The 16,311-nt window shown below is 37.2% G+C and overlaps 1 protein-coding gene and 1 long non-coding RNA gene across 8 annotated transcripts in view; both read right to left on the bottom strand.

The window, feature by feature from the left end:
- The window catches only part of THADA (THADA armadillo repeat containing), a 361,316-nt gene that overhangs the window by 135,957 nt on the left and 209,048 nt on the right, over positions 1-16,311 (bottom strand). The gene's annotated exons all lie outside the window — the stretch shown is intronic.
- On the bottom strand, positions 4-6,538 carry LOC134759649 (uncharacterized). The gene is made up of 2 exons (XR_010136187.1): positions 1,780-6,538; positions 4-969 (listed from the first exon to the last, which is right to left on the bottom strand). It is a non-coding gene; the product is annotated as an uncharacterized LOC134759649 (long non-coding RNA).

Raw genomic sequence — 16,311 nt, 5'->3', positions numbered from 1 at the left:
TCATCTCCACTCCATACCACCTTTTTTTTTTTTTTTTGAAAGAGGGTCTTGCTCTGTCGCCCGGGCTGGAGTGCAGTGGTGTGATCATAGCTCACTGCAGCCTTGATCTCCTGGACTCAAGTGATTCTCCCACCTCAGCCTCCCCAGTAGCTGGAACTGCAGGTGTGTGCCAGCCACCATGCCTGGCTATTTTTTTTTTTTTTTTTTTTTTTGTAGAGACAGGGTCTCACTATGTTTCCCAGGTTGGTCTGGAACTCCCGGCCTCAAGTGATCCTCTTGTCTCAGGCTCCCAAAGTGCTGCTGGGGTTAAAGGCATGAGTCACTGTGCTCGGCCCACAGCACTTTTTAAATCTGTTGATAACTTCCTTTTAATTTACCTATACTGAAACCCACTTAAAATTTAACAATTAGACTCACCACCTCAACTCAACATAGTTCTTTTTTTCTCTTCTCCAGTCCCCCAACATCTATCCAACCTAACATCACAAGTTAGAAAACCTTACTGGCTCAAATTCTCTGACTTTTTTCTCTAGTTCACTGTCTATAGCTATGACACCTCTCCTAACACTGGCTTTCAAGCTGTAAAACTGAAGTAGTACCACCACCCTGCCCCTATCTTTTAGGAGGAGGATGTCATGAGGCCCAAGAGTTTACACGTACTGCTGACCTACTTGATCTTCATAAGATGTATCACGTGCAATTACAATTATTATTGTTATCTCTGCCCTCGTTTCCCACAACTCTTACTTCATGCCCCTTGATCTTGACCACCAAACATTGTGTTACTAAATTGCTCAGTCTCCTGCTTCCTTCAGTTCTGCCTTTGAGCAGTCTTGCCAGCTGCCTTTCTAACTTGGAAGAGTCTCCTGTTGTGTCTGCCAAGCTAATACCATGAGCTATTTCAGATGTGTCCTCCTTACTCATGTCTTCCTGCCTACTTCTCCACATGAATGACCAGGAGCACCCTTCCTAGAGTGGAACAAATGATAAAATGAAATCCAGAACACTTTTTGTTCATTAAATATTTGAGCTTAGAAATTTCAGGGTTTTCTTAGTACTCTTCATGGTCCTTTAATCTCAAAAGCAGATTACTTTGTGACATATAATATCTATCACTTAGGGGATACACCTTCTTATCCTTTAGATCTAAAAACAATAACTTATCTCTTATATTAACTAGGTTTTATACATTACGTCCCTCTCTTCCACACTTAAACCAGTATTTTTCAAGTTTGTCTGATCACAAGAATCAGCTAGGTTGTTCATTAAAAAGGCAGATTCTGGGGTCCTACCTCAGGCCTTCATGACCAAAATCTCTAGGACAGGCATTTGGGAATCCGTATCCTCATCAGTGCCCCAAGTAACTCTCATGTCAGGTAAAGTTGGGAAACACTGACAGCCTATAAAATCTTCCTGTTTTTGTCAGTGTCCTAATAACCAGAGATCTGAAGACACATAGCCAAATGACTTAACTCTTTAGAATTTAGTCACAAAATTTCTACATCCTCCAGCCATGCTGTGAGTATGGACTGAAAATTAATTTGGACTTAAAATTAACACTATGTGATTCTTGTACTCCAGTGTTTCTATTTCAGGTTTGTTGGTTGTGTCTCCCCAACCATGCTGTAAGATCCCAGTGAAGAATTTATACTGCTTTACATCCATTCAGTGCTTAATTAGCACAGTACTGAGCATTTAATTGAAACTCAATTAAAACCTTACTGATTAATCAGTAAAGCCATCACTCAGTTCAAAAAAACTCCACGTCTTAAAGCCTACCTGAATAGCACTGAATCCTTCCCACACCATCAGTTAATGAGGAGAATGAGAATGCAAACTGAGGGTTTGCCTCTTGGCCTGAAAGAGGAAAGCAATTATTTGGCGATTTGGCCAGATTTCTAGAAACTTTTGTTATACTTTGACTGCCTAGATTTCTCATAATAGAGTCAACTTCCTCTCATCCCTCATGGATTACTGCTTTGACCCTGTGTTCTTTCCACCATCATGCTGGAGAGATCTCAGAGTTAATGATTTGCATCTGATAGTGCACCATAAAAATTCAAGTGGCGGGCTGCTTTCGGGAAAGGACATACAGCAACACCCTTCTCACAAACAAACAGAAGTTTCATGTTGAACACTGCAAATGTTCAAGGATGCTTATTTGAAAACATTCGAAACACGAAGATCATTCTAGATTAAAGTATAAATTATATAAAACAGAATGGAATATAGGCCCCTTTCTAAAACAGTGGAAGATCGTCACTTATATAATATCCAAAAAAATAAAGTTAAGCAAATGATAGGAAGCTAATTTACTCAAGAAGTTAATACTGAACACAAAAGTTTCAACAAGGTTGTATCACAGCTATGTTCAATATTACATTTTTCTAAAGGATGAAACTACTCTCTGTGAAATAAAAAGCTTCAAATGTAAGTAATGAATGGTCTGAATAATGAGATTTATCCCTGAAACTCAGTAGATTTCAAAATCAATGCACAGGGGCAAGGCTATTTATAAACTCTACTTCCCATCAACCTCAGCAAGATGTCAACTAACAATAACAAGTTAATGTTTTCCAGTAATCTTCACTGTGCTATTTAATTGCCAGCACTCAGGCCAAGGTAAACTCCACAGTAACAAAAGAGCTAACATCACAATCAAAGAACAAGATTAATGAATATTACATTTCTGCTTTGAAGTGAACACTGAAAAACATGCCCACAACATTTTCTTTTTCAGCCTCTGGAGTTTGAATTGTGCCAAATAATTAACATGGTAACTTGAAGGTAGATTTTTATATTTATTCTATTTTTAATTAACCATAAGCTTCAGTCCTTGGGGAACCTTTTTAGATAAAGAATATCCTCTTCATAGTACTATAAAGTATGTAATTCCTTAAATTATCAAATATAATTCTTAAACTCTGACCACCACTCCTAATGCAATTTTTTAAAAGTAGCAATACAACTTGAAGTTCCAAATCTGAAATGTATAGCTTGATGAGTTTTTACATATGTCTAATTATATATTATAACATTCTTTTGCAATGGTGGTTAAATGGTAGAATTTCTACACTGATTAGAATGTTAATAGTAGATACTGATTTTTCATAATATAAGAAAGAGCAATGCTCAGTTTTTGTTGAGAGGGGAATGAACTTTCACAAGTAAACTGTCTCTTTATGTTAAACAATATTCAGTAAGAAAGTGCTCTTATAAAAATAAAGACAAAGAAAAAAAACAAAACATGCATTCTTTTCTTTTTCACAAAGGGGAGAGATCACTGACTTGATTTTCAAACTCTTTGATTCTTTTGTTAACTCACCCCTGAATGCATCAACTCCTTGGCAAACAAAATAAATTAAACCTTCATAGTTTCTTCAACTAAAACTATTTTGCTGTCCATGGACTGAATTACTTTGGTCTGTTTGCCAAACCTCCACAAGCAATTTGGCCACTTAATTGCTTAGAGGGTCTGCTATTTCCCTTTTCTGGTGCACTAAAAAAAAAAATCACTTGCCACTTTAGCAGCTAGGTTTATGTGCTAACTTTCCCCACACAAGTACTGTTTCTGTTCTGAACCTGATACATTCAGAAGATGCATTAATAATAAACATCATGGAGGAAGGTACATTTCTGTAGTCCATGTGTCAGAAGTACACAAATAAAACAAAACCCTAAAATACTGAAATTCAAATTAATGTGATTTCTTCTTTATTCTAGAAAAATCTCACTCTTTTTTAAATATCTACTCCCCAAGTCAGTGATGGATTATAAAACCCAGGCCCCAGGATATTCATCTCATGCTGGATTTCTGATGGTTGGGATAACTCGTTCCTGGGTGTTGAGTTTTTGTCATCATTCATCCAAACATATTCTCCCATCTTTGGGCGGCCTGTTGTCACCTCCTCACAATATAAACTTCTTTCTTAGTAGTCTCCAAAGACTATGTGTTCAGCTAAACAATTTTTAAACATCAGTGGCAAATGTCTAAGAATGTGCATACAACAAACTAACTGGGAAAAGACTAATCTGAACACACGAGAAATCTATTCAAACAAAAAATAAGTTTTAAAGAGCTGCTAGTTTTATTACTTAAATATGATGAGTAATGTGAACTAAAACACACAAGTACTGTTTCTGTTCTGAACCTGATACATTCAGAAGACGCATTAATAATAAACATCATGGAGGAAGGTACATTTTTGTAGTCCATGTGTCAGAAGTACACAAATAAAACAAAGCCCTAAAATAGTGAAATTCAAATTAATGAGATTTCTTCTTTATTCTAGAAAAATCTCACTCTTTTTTAATGATGAAGTGATAGGTGAAGCATTAAACTTGCAGTTCTAGGGTCAGGAGTTTCTAACCTCTCTGGGAACTTTGCATTGCCGAGTGTGAAGGTCCTCAAATCCCCACCCACTCAACATAGCCAACAGAGGGAGTTTCTACAACATGAGTTTTCTTGTTCTGCTATGCAGCATGCCTGTTTCATGTCACCAAAAAGGAAACAGGCCATATAAACTGCATTTCAAAGTGGCTCGACTTCCACTGTGACAAATGTAGAGCATTAGTCTAATAAGTATTTATTTTTTTTTTGAGACAGATTCTCACTCTGTCGCTTAGGCTACAGTGCAGTGGCGCGATTTCAATCTCCGCAGTAGCTGGGGTTACAGGTGTGTGCCACCACAGCTTCGCTAATTTTTTCTATCTTTAGTAGAGAGACGAGGTTTCACTATGTTAGCCAGGCTGCTCTTGGACTCCTGGCCTCAAGTGATCTGCCCAAAGTGCTGGGATTACAGGCGTGAGCCACCACGCCCAGCTAAGTCTAGTAAGTATTTAAACTCTCCATTGGAATACCCCCCAAAAAAACTTACTTCTAACGCTACCAATAGGAAAACAAAGAGGAAAAAAAGAAAAGAAAATACTATCACTATCACACTCTTTGAATTACTCAAAAACAGCATTACTCTAATTCGTTCGTTCAACAAACATGTATTGGGTGTTTAAGGTTAAATGTTATGGGAGTGTACAAAATAATGACAAGTTTACATGTTTATTTAAAGTACAATATATAACACACAGTTTAAATCATAAATGATGTTCAAGAATTAAAACAAAAAGCCCAACATTTTCACTATCTCTATGAAAACTGTCAACTTTAAAAGACTACTGGAACTGCTTATTCTCTTGATGCAAGTTATTATTGGCATCCAATAATTTCTATTTTCTGTCTAAAATAATTTGTGTTAGTACATGACTAGGTTCTCTTAAGGAAAAAAATTAACGGCTTGTAATAAATCTCAGTTGTTAACTTTTCTCTTTTTTTTTTTTGAGACAGGGTCTCACTCTGTCTCCCAGGCTTGGAGTACAGTGGCACGATTTCGGCTCACTCCAACCTCTACCTCCCGGGTTCAAGCGATTCTCCTGCCTCAGCCTCCCAAGTAGCTGGGATTACAGGTGCACACCATCAGGCCCGGCTAATTTTTATATTTTTAGTAGAGACGGGGTTTCTCCATGTTGGCCAGGCTGGTCTCGAACTCCTTGGCCTCATGTGATCTGTCCGCCTCGGCCTCCCAAAGTGCTAGGATTACAGGCATGAGCCACTGAGCCTGGCCAAGTCTAATAAGTATTTAAACCTTCTATTGGAATATACCAGGAAAACTCATTTCTAATATTACCAACAGATGTTCTTTGTATTGATCACAACATCTTTCTAGTTCCCTTATTAATTAATGAGTTAAATAAAATCTTATATGCATGTTCATTTTATATTTGCCTGACAGTGATTTTACCTTTATGAAATTATACTTTAACAATGTCAATTTTCCCCAAATTGCTGGACAGATGCAACACAATCTCAATCAAAAAACATTTCATCTATCCTTACTATTTATTGTTGCACATCAATTTTGGAATTTTGGAATTACACTATCAAGTGAAAGTTTAAAAAGTTAAAATTTTTATTGGACATGCATTAAGCCTATGTTTGGAGAAAACTGACATCTTTATAATATTTAGTCCAATCAAAAACATGTAATATTCTTGGGGAAAGCCCAAGAGAATCAACAGAAAACATATTAGTGCATAAAAGATCTTTACAAATGATACAGCAAATGAGAGTTAGGTGACAAGATACAGTATGGTACCGAAGTTAGGAATACAGGTTCTGAACTCTGGATCTGCCACTTTCTAGCTATATGAGCCTCGGTTTCTTCACTGTAAAACAGTATTCACTTTCTAGAACCGTTATGAAGATTCAATCAGCAAATATATGTAAGTGCATCTAAGTGTTTGACCCAGAGTTAGTGCAATAAAAGTGATGACTAATAGTATTATTACAAAGCAAATATACAGAAGTCAATCATTTTCAAAAGTAAAATAGCACAATCAAAAGATATAACCAATAAAAGTACCCACTGATAACATCAATAAGAAATATTTTAAAAATGCATTCTATAAGAAGGAACCTTTAAAATGTAATGCTGTTGATGACACTTAAGGATACAAACAAATGGAATGGCATAAACCATTAAATAACACATAATTAAACATGTTATATACAGTTAATAAGTTAACATATTAGTTTAGTGTGATCCTAATTTTAAAAATGACAATAAAAGGTAGGCGACTATACAAATTGATTTAAAGTTCATAAAATATTGAAAAAATAATACTGAAGGGGAATTAGTCTCCACCAAATTGTAAAACACATATTATAAAGCTACTGTGAGCAACTGGTGTATGAATAAACAAATTGTTCAAAGGAAAAGACCAAAAATCTGGAAAATAAGAGCAACTATATACTGAAACTCAGTATATGACAAAGACAGCTTTCACTCTGGGGAGGTAAGATTTATTTTCTAATAAATGGTCGTGGACCAAAAAGAAAAAAAAAAAAAAACAGAAAAACTACGCAAATGATAGTTACCATTTATTAAGAAACTATATCATACCAGCCACTATACTGGGAATTTGTACATGTAACATCTCTATTCCTTACAGCATCCTTGCCAATTATGTGTTATTATTTTGCAGATGGGTAGGCTTCAGTTCAGAGTTTAAGTGACTTGCCCTAGCAAGTATCTAGAAAATGGGGAAAGAGAATATCAAGTCCAGGTCTGCCTGGATCCAAAACTTCTTTCTATTATATCATCCTCTAGCCACCACATAATCCAGTTTGTCAATGAAACTATCAATGGAGCAACAAACACTGCAAGATTACAAACTGTATATAACAAGTAGGAATGAAGTAAGTACAATATAACACAGTATTTTCTCTCTACTCTTCTTAATTTTAAAATGATAAGTACACTTGGGGTCCCTGTCTGATTTATACTTTATCATTGTAGCTTCTTAGCTTTTCAATTGCTGGATGACATCTAAGATGAAAGCATCTCACATAAAATTCTTTCCAGAAGAGTAGCGTTAAAGTGAAGCTAGCATGCACTTCGAAATAATTTTACACAGAGGAAAATTTTGTAACTGTTTTCTTTTTTTAAATACAAGGTCACAATTTTAGGAAACTGAAAAATCTGTAGGCCAAAAGAATATAATGCTGATTATTCTGACTTTCCTCTGCTGGGCAGTAAACCTCTTGAACTTCTATTTTTGAAAACTGAGGTATCCCTTTAATCTTGTTACAGAACTGCTGACAGTGTTAAGACAGCAAAGGAAAATCAGCTCAGGGCCTGTACTAGGAAGGTCTCCAAGAAAAGGACTAAAACAAAGCACAAACACGCAAAAGCATTTTGCAAGAGAATTTCGTGAAATCAGTGTCAGTGTTCACAACCCAACACAAGAAACACCACCCAACTGCAAGCCGTTTCAGACTAAAAGGGGCCCCTGAAGCCAGATCAACACTGTGAAACCCTCAGAGTCAATATTTACAGCATGGTTAAAGTTGTACCTGTAGAAAACAGAATATCCCTTCTCTGTGGCCTCTCCAAGGGTTCTACACATAACCAGTAACGCTCTCTTCTATTTTATCCGGTGTATATAAAGATACAGTTCAGAATGCACATGGCTTCCCCTGTCTTACTACATTCAGATGGTCAAGACACAAGGACACTGCTGTATGCACTCCTGAAGTAATACCCTCTTTATGATGATTTGTTTTCTACAAACACCTAAGACAATTGAGCCAACATTTTTAAAACAGAGAACCACCTGCTCTTCAAAAATGGTCTCCATTTGGCTTAAGTCATTTTCAAAATTTTCTTTAATTCTATAGCTGAAAATACACAGAAGCAATGTCCCTTTCCCAAACTACATGTGGTGTTAGAGATTTACTAGGATGCCCTCAGACAATGCTAAAGATCCGTATTCTAAACATTCCGTCTCAGTTACTGGAGGCCACATGTTAAATGAATGAAACCTATTTCTGTCTCACTTAGAAGCAAAACACTTAATACCTGCTTGGAATCAACAGCCGACTCTTATAGGTTTCTGAGCCCCAATTACCACACTTGAATTAAGTCAAATGTCAGTAATGACTGACATTCAGAAGGGCTTCGCAGAGGCTCTGGCAACCTAGATACATATAACTCACTTATCTCTACCCATCACTACTCTGACGCAAACAAAATCTGTTTCTTTATGTGAGACGATTAGAAAGTAGGGTTGCCTAGAATGAGTTTGTTCAGGGAATTAAGATTCATGGGGTCTGGCTCCTAAATGACTGTGTGACTTCACATGCAGCCAACATTTCAGGAGCCCCTACTATGTGCCAGAGACAGTGCCAGACACTGGGAGTTTTAAGTGGTGAGTAAGGCACGGTCCTCAGCCTCAAAAAATTCAGGTCACCTCCTCAGGTCTGTTTTCCCATTCATGGAGTACACGGCTCACAGGCCACCTACAGGTTTAAAATTCTATGACTCAACACGACCTATTCTTAGGCAGAACATAGCCCGGGGAGAAGGCGGCTGTGGGGAGCTGGGAAAAACAATAGCATCTCCTCTGAGCTACCTGTGGAGGAGTCTGCAAATGCCTTTGGCAAAATTATAAATTGTTTAGAATTGTTTAGAGTTTAGATAACGGTCCTTTCCTACTTGAATAATTAATATGCTCTTATATGTGTCATTACCACAGGCCTAGAAGGGGGATCAACCTGATAACTCATTCACAACAAGGGATTTGAAAATTCAGTCAATGCTTGACTGAGGTGACACATGATGTTTCCCCCTCCTCTTTAGACATAGTTTTTTTTTTTTTTTTTTTAAGGAAAAAATGTGTTAAATATACAAAGCTCAATGGCAAGAAAGGGAATCTCCAAATGCCAGATATAAAGAAGGAACGTAGAGCCAGGGTGACAGATGAGGTGCAGTGACCCACAGGGGAATTAGATGCTGAGCTGAGAGCACTGTGCAAAGCTTACAGCGATGAAAAACTGTTCTACTCACTAGAAAGCTCCATCATCTGATCACGGGATATGGCAAAGAATCTAGTTACCTTGGGGCCAGAGGTGAAAAATTTGTTCCTTATGAGCAATCAGAATTTCAGGTTTGAGAGAGGCATATGCAGTATAGGAACAATAAATTTACATAATGCTGGGTCTTGACCTATGAAATCTATAGAAAGGGCCCTAAAAGGTTAAACACAAAACTACCAGAGACAACTGCCTCTACCATCCAGTGCACAGGGGAATGCCGGGAAAAACTGTTCCTGAAGATGAGCTAAAAAACAATTACAACCCTTGGGAAAGGCACCAGACACCGCAAAAGGCAGAATTCACATTCCAGGAACTACAGAAAACCAGTAACTTGAAAAAGACTAAGGTAAATAGATACCTTGTAGAATGTCCCCCAATTTGGGTTTGTATAGTATTTTCACATGATTAGACTGAGGTCATAGATTTTGGAGAAAATATTGCAGAGGTGATGTTGGGCATTTAAGAAAAAATTAATAGAAAACAATCAAAGAGATAATGAAAAGACTAAAAGACAGAAGCAAACATAATTACCACGAGAAAATAAGAGGCAGATCTCAGGGTGGGATGGGGAAGAGACACCTTCATTGAAGTAGAAAATTCCATGACAGAATGAAGTACTTATTTCACCTGTGTCACTAGACATAAGCAACTGAAAATGCAATCAGTGAACTAGAAAATACATCTGAGGAAATAATCAAGAATCAAGCCTAGAGATAAAAATTGGAGAGAACTGTGAAATGGCAATATTCAAAGAAACGGAGATAAAGAACATTCTGGAATTTAATAAAGATATTAGTTCATATTAAAGGACTTCACCAATTCTTGAGTATAATTAATATAACTAATGATCACCTAGGAACATCATAATAAAACTGTAAGCCATCAATAACAGAAAAATCTTAAATGCCACAAAAACTAGATAATCTATAAAGGAATGACAATCAAACTGATAGCTGTCTTATTATAATAACAGATGTCATAGACAATATAATAGTATCTTCTTTTTTCTTTTTGAGATGGAGTCTTGCTTTGTTGCCCAGGCTGGAGCACAGTGGCGTGATCTGGGCTCACTGCAACCTCCACTTCCAGGGTTCAAGCGATTCTCCTGCCTCAGCCTCCTGAATAGCTGGGATTACAGGCACCCACCACCATGCCTGGCTAATTTTTGTATTTTTATTAGAGATGGGGTTTCTCCATGTTGGCCAGGCTGGTCTCAAACTCCTGACCTCAGATGATCCACCTGCCTTGGCCTCCCAAAGTGCTGGGATTACAGACGTGAGCCATCGCACCAGCCTAATAATATCTTCAAAGTGTTGAAGGAAATAAGTGCCAACCTGGACAACCTCAACTAGAGGATAAGACAGAAATTGAAATCAGAAGAAAGGAGTGGGATGCAAGAAAAAATAATGAACAGAGAAATTGGTTAAATATGTTAGCGAGCATAAATACTGAGTGTAAAATAATAAAAATAATGACCGATTAAAACCAAGGTAGGTCCAGTAGACAATAATAATGTGGAAGACAAGAAAAGCAAATTCAGTTACAGTATTCTAATGTCCATATCTTCTGGAGAGGAGAAAATAAGGATAATATCTTTAAGATTTTATGGACAACCTCTTAAAAAGATAGAGATGGAGTCTATAACTTCCAAAAGAATAAGGTAAAAATGAAGAGAGAGTTAAAAAAAAAACACAACTATTTAATACAACTGTAAAAGGAAAGAAAATAAGAAGCAAAGAGAAATGTAATAAATAGAAAATGTGAAATAATAGAACCAAAAAAGTAATGATATCAGGAATCATAATTAATGTAAATGGAGTAAAATAGCCTACTAAACGACAAGAACTATAAAAACCACAATGAGCTACTGTAATACTACGCACTTACTAGAATAGCTAAAACCCAACAAGCTGGTGACTCCAAGTGCTGACAAGGACTGAGAGCAACAGGAACTCTCATTCACTGCTGGTGGGAATGCAAAATGGTAAAGCCATTTTGGAAGATAGCCAGTTTCTTATAAGGTTAAACACAGACTTACCACATGACTCAGCAATCTGCTAGGTACTTACCCAACTGCTTTAAAAACTTATGTTCACATAAAAACCAACTTACAAATATGTATAGTACCTTTGTTCATAACTGCCCCAAAGTGGAAGCAATCAAGATGTCCTTCAACAGGTGAAACAGGGTAAACAAACTTGGTATATCCATAAAATGAAACAGTATTCAGCAATAAAAAGAAGCTGTGGCTTCAAAATGGATGAATATTAAATGTATTTTGTTAACTAAAAGCAGCCAGAATGAAAAAGTTACACATATTTTGTGATTTCATTCACATGACATTCTAGAAAGGGCAAAACCACTGGATGGAAAAATCAGTGGTTGCCAGAGGTTTGTGGAGATAGGAATGCTTAGGGGAACCACAGGAAATTTTTTAGGGTGTGGAACTAATCTGTATGATATTATAGTGGTGGGTACTGGATTCTATATACTGGTCAAAATGCACAGAACTTTATAGTGCAAAAACTAAAGTTTAATGTATGCAAATTTTTAAAAAATCAACCAGGAGATCAGGACAAAAGAACCCAACTGTGGTGAAAGAATCTAACTGTACTCTACAAATAACTTTGGAAGATAATGTTCTGACTAGAAACTGTAAGACTAAAGACAAAAGAAATGTATATACAGCATTCTAGTAGGTAAGGTTTTTTCTCCCACTAGTATGGGTTACAAATTCTGAAACATCTGTGCAACTATACTGGGATTGAGGAAATAAATAAATGAGTAGTAGATGACAGGAGCTAGGTTTCTCACTGTTGGACAAAGGTTACAGATATGCAAGGGAGAAAGCTAAAATGAACCACATAGTACTGGAGTAGAGTCAAAGTCATCAGTATGAACTCTTGTTTAGCTTAAATACAGTTGCAGAAGGACAGAGACAGAAATAGACACGTGTGCATAAACGGGTTAGTATACATATATGTATTTCCTAGCTCTGTCCATTGAGAGGGCCTAGAAACGGTAACACCCCAGTAGCCATGAGCATACCCAGTGCCCCAATCTTGGTTTCGAATACCATTCTCCAATAAAAGAAACCAGGTCTCCTTGGAGAAATGACTAATTCTATACCTAGAAAAGGGAACATACAAGGTGAGACTAGAACATCTTGTGCCAGAAAGGAAGAAAAATGGCTGGGTGCGGTGGCTCACGCCTGTAATCCCAGCACTTTGGGAGGCTGAGGAGGGTGGATCACCTGAGGTTAGGAGTTCGAGACAAGCCTGGCCAACATGCCGAAACCCCATCTCTACGAAAAATACAAAATTAGCTGGGTATGGTGGCGCATGCCTATAGTCCCAGCTACTCGGGAGGCTAAGACAGAAGAATCACTTGAACCTGGGAGGCAGAGGCTGCAGTGAGCCAAGATCGCACCACTGCACTCCAGCCCGGGTGAGACAGAGCAAAACTTTGTCAAAAAAAAAAAAAAAAAAAAAAAAGGAAGAAAAACAAACAAACCGAAAGGATGAAGGCATGTCAAAGGCACCCAGGAGCCAACCTGAAAGAGCTCCCAATAGCTAAAACTGAAGCTGAAACAACTGGAGCAACAAAATAAATAATGTAATACTGGATTATAACCCAAAGTACAAAATAAATATCTGTGAGTCCATGCTGATTGAAATAAATGATTGAACAAATAAATAAATGGGAGAGAAGAGACAAATTTCCCAGAGAAGAATTTAAAATAAGTAATGTCAATACTCCCCCCACCCAGCCTCAGGAGGTGAAGCTCAACTTCCTTCTCCCAAGCCCCTGAGTGTGGGCTACACTTAGTGATTTGATTCCAAAGAGTAGAGTATGGAAAAAAGACAGAAGAGGAGAGCAGCTCTATAGTGGAGAAACCTGGCAAACATGACTTCTAAGCCATGTGATTAACGTTAACATCAACAGTGATAAGTCTTTTTTTTTTTTTCCGGAGTCTCACTCTGTCCCCCAGGCTGGATTGCAGTGGCATGATCTCGGCTCACTGGAACCTCCACCTCCTGGATTCAAGCGATTCTTCTGTCAGCCTCCTGAGTGGCTGAGATTACAGGTGTGAGCCACCAAGCCCAGCCAATTTTTGCATTTTTACTGGAGACAGGGTTTCACCATGTTGGCCATGCTGGTCTCAAACTCCTGACCTCAAGTGATCTGCCTGCCTCCCAAAGTGCTGGGATTATGACGTGAGCCACTGCGCCCAGCCAGTGATAAGTCATATTGATAGCATGTGATAGCATGTACCCTGGATACGACATAATGAGAATGGCAAATCACCTCAGTGGTCTTTCTCCCAAAAACCCATAATCCTAGTCTAACCATTAAAAAAACAAACAAACAGATAAGCCCAAATTGAGGAACTTTCTACAAAATATCTGACCAGTAGTTCTCAAAACTGTTAATACCATCAAAAACATGAAAAAAAGCATGAGAAACTGTCACAGACCAGAAGAGTCTAAGGAGATATGACATCTAAATGTAATGTGGTAACCTGGATGGGATCCTGGAACAGAAAAAAGACAGTAGGTGAAAACTTGTGAAATCTGAATAAAACGTGTGGTGTTAACAGTAATGTACCAATTACTTCCTTAGCCATGACAAATGTTGCATACTAACGTAAGATAGTAACAATAGGAGAAACTAGGTGAGGGGTGTACAGAAACTTTCTGTACTATCTTAGTAACTTTTCAGTATATATAAAACTATTCTTAAGTAAGAAGTTTATTTAAAATGAGACAGTGACTATCAGATTGCATACTGAAACAAAATCAGATATATGTTCGTTACGAGAGACAACTAAAACTTGGAGAGACAAAGAATGAACATAAAAGATAAAAAAGATATTCAAGAAATACCAAGCAAAAGAGAGTTGGTATCACCATGTCAATACCAGACAAAACTGGAATTTAAGCCAAAAGGCATTAACATTTATAAAAGAGGAAAATACTTAATGATAAAAGGAACAATTCTCCTGAAAAGCATAACAATCATAAAGATTCTAGCCACTTCATGGATACTGCTTCTAACTGCTGCACTAAAATGCATAGAATTAAAGAAGAAATAAGACAAATTCACATATAGGAGCTTTTGACACACTGCTTATAAAGTGACAGATTAAGCAGGTTTTAAAAATCAGTAAGAGTTTAGAAGATTTAAGTAACACAACACAGTCTTCCAAGCACACAATTTACAAACGACCACATTACCATACCACAAAAATGGCCTCAAAAAATTCTCAAAAGAAGGAATATAATTATAGATTATGTTCTCTGACCACAAAATAACATTATAAGAAAATTTAACAATAAAATCTCAATATCAATGTTTAAATTTCAAAAAATAATCAATGGGTTAAAGAATAAATTATGAAAATTTTCAGATATTTAAAAGTGGACAACAAAGAAAGCACCATGTATGAACACTTATGGGATGGGACTAAAATGGCATTAAATGAGCATGTATGGCTCTAAATGTACATTTTGAAAAAGAAGAAATAATATTAATAAAAGATGCATCTAACCACACAGAGATGACTGACAGTATCAAAACTGGTTCTTGGAAAAGCGAATCAAACCAATCAACCTAGGCTCACTATATGCTTAGTAATAGGTGTTTTGGAGACAGAGCATAAGTAAGGCACAATCCCTGCCTTCCATGAGTTCACCATCTTCTTGGTAAAATTAAGAATTAGGTGACAGCTAGAACACAAAGCTATATATGACTTATAGTATTAAGGGTTATCATCAGCATTTTAAGCTAACATACCAGATAATTAGCATCACACCAATCTCTCTGTTGGTCATGGAAACAAAGGCATAACCAATCACTGAATGTTAGGTTCAGTTGGTCCAACCATCTAGCTACTAGCTGGGAGCCCCAGTACAGCATCCTGAAAAAGGTTCATCTGAATTAGTACTTAAACATAATGAACATAGGAGTTTAACTGGGGATCTTGTGAAAATGCAGATTCTAATTCAAGCGAGTTGAGATGGCCCAAGATTCTGCATTTCTAACCAGTTCTAAGCAATGCTGATTCTGTGGTCCAGAACCACACTTTGAGTGACAAGGTTCTCTAAACTGTGCCTGACCTCAGGCAATGAGTGCTTACTAACACTCCACAGCAACCTATTGCACCTGTGAAAGGTCAATCATTAAAAAAAGTGAAAAACGTTCTCAATTCTTAAATTTATACAAAAATACCAAAACATATTTACTTGCACATAAATTCTTGGGCAGACTTTTTGGTGTTATTTTGTTTCTTTTTTTAACTGAAATTTTAGATGTTTTTAGGCTTCTACCATCACTCCTGGTCTAACATACACACACAGGCTACCCCCTTACCCCGGCTTCTCTATTGAATTTTAAAATGACCAAACTTACTATGATCAATGCAGTGATAGTAAGGGTTAACTTCTGAAATGGATAGACAACTGAAAATTATGCATCTCTACTCATGCTCTCATTCGGGAGGGAGAAGTAAAAATTTAGAGAAACAACAAAGGAGGAAAAGCTAGGACAAGGGGAGAGTAACAAAGTAAATCATACATTTTTCCAGAATAGAAGAAGTGATGATCTTCAAGACACGTTTACTGAACAATATAGTCCTCCTTCTCTAATGAGGCTGTTCAGCTCTTGGGGAGGGGTGAGGGGTGTGAGTAAGAGCCTACCACTGCTTAGGGATTACAGGCTAGGGGACACTGGTATTCATTTTCTTCAGAAACCTACCCAACTCAGTACCCCTTTGAGTTGGTGGGTGTGGATTGTATTTACATTTCTAATTTACTCTAAGAGCTTCCTTTGAAGAACATCAACTCAAATTTCTAGCATCTTCTTCCTAAATGTACATACTG

The sequence above is a fragment of the Pongo abelii genome, chromosome 12 (genome assembly GCF_028885655.2).
Source record: "Pongo abelii isolate AG06213 chromosome 12, NHGRI_mPonAbe1-v2.0_pri, whole genome shotgun sequence".
NCBI lineage: Eukaryota > Metazoa > Chordata > Mammalia > Primates > Hominidae > Pongo > Pongo abelii.
The sequence above is the reverse complement of the archived record's forward strand: the minus strand, read 5'-3'. Positions and strand labels throughout refer to the sequence as shown.